Genomic DNA, 1,481 nt, shown 5'->3' on the forward strand with positions numbered 1-1,481 from the left:
CATGGACAAATTTATATCCCAGAGATAAACTGGATCTTGATGATGTTATGCTTAGCTGTTACCATCGGGTTTAGAGATACAAAGCGTATGGGCAATGCTTCGGGATTGGCGGTTATTACAGTTATGTTGGTTACAACTTGCTTAATGTCTCTCGTGATCGTCCTGTGCTGGCACCAAAGTGTTTTTGTCGCAATTGGTTTCGTGGTGTTTTTCGGGATATTTTTCGGCTTCTCTTGTTAAGTTTCTTGAAGGGGCGTGGGTCCCGATCGCACTCTCGCTTATCTTCATGCTTGTGATGTACGTGTGGCACTACGGTACGATTAAAAAGTATGAATTCGATGTCCAAAATAAAGTATCGGTGGTTTGGCTATTGAGCCTGGGCCCCACGCTTGGCATAGTCCGGGTTTGAGGAATCGGACTTGTTTATACCGAGCTCGTTTCGGGCATCCCTGCAATCTTCTCCCATTTTGTGACCAACCTCCCTGCTTTCCATCAAGTGCTTATTTTCCTTTGTGTGAAATCAGTCCCGGTCCCACACGTGCGACATGAAGAACGGTTTCTCGTGGGCCGTATAGGCCTGCAAAAGCACCGTGTGTATCGATGCATAGTCAGGTACGGTTATCGTGACGTTCACAAGGATGATGTCGAGTTTGAAAAGGATTTGGTTTCTAGTGTAGCCGAGTTTATTCGGAAGCAAAAAGACAATACTACCCCTGACGGGCTCAGCGTCAATGGGGAAATATGCAACGATGGCGAGGCAATGAGTGTCGTTGGAACATCTTCCACGCACCAAGATGGGCCTGAGGCCCATGAAATACGGGCCTCACCCGTTAACCAAGTAAAGAAGAGAGTGAGGTTTGAAGCACCCGAGAGCCCGAAGATGGATGATAGTTCACGGGCTGAGTTGCGGGATCTAATGGAGGCTCGGGAAGCTGGGATGGCCTACATTTTGGGACACGCGTATGTTAAAGCGAAACAAGGGTCGAGTTTGGTTAAAATGATTGTTATAAATTTAGGTTATGAGTTCTTGAGAAGAAACAGCAGGCCGTCAACCGACTCGTTAACCGTACCTCATGCGTCGACACTTGAAGTAGGAATGGTATATCACGTGTGAATACCGAATATAACTAATGTTTTTGTAAATATTTTTGTGGTTTAGCTAGCTATATATGTATAACTAAAGGGTGGGTCGAACAATAATATCTGATGATCCACCCTTTCTCCTGATGGTTGTGGGCTGCGGTTTGCGGGTTTTTGAAGTTTCATAGAAGATAGGTAAGTAGGTATAGTTTCGTATTTCATGAGGCAATACCCACATCCTGAATCTATTTTTTTCATCTTTTAATTGGGGTTGTTTTAAGCTTTGTATAGTTTAAAACGAAACGGGTTGGGTCGGGCGAGTGCTGGTCATGGGTCATAACGGGTTAGGGTAATACCGAGTACAGAAAATGCATAAAGCCATGTGATTAAAAGATAATATT

At 44.5% G+C, this 1,481-nt stretch overlaps 1 pseudogene; it reads left to right on the forward strand.

Moving 5' to 3' along the window:
• The first annotated feature begins 6 nt into the window (after window positions 1-6).
• LOC143607142 (potassium transporter 6 pseudogene) lies at window positions 7-1,149 on the forward strand (annotated as a pseudogene).
• The last annotated feature ends 332 nt before the right edge of the window (window positions 1,150-1,481 follow it).

Source organism: Bidens hawaiensis, unplaced genomic scaffold, assembly GCF_021521415.1.
Source record: "Bidens hawaiensis isolate Kalapana, Puna unplaced genomic scaffold, B.hawaiensis_p1.1 tig00079629_1, whole genome shotgun sequence".
Classification (NCBI taxonomy): Eukaryota; Viridiplantae; Streptophyta; class Magnoliopsida; order Asterales; family Asteraceae; genus Bidens; species Bidens hawaiensis.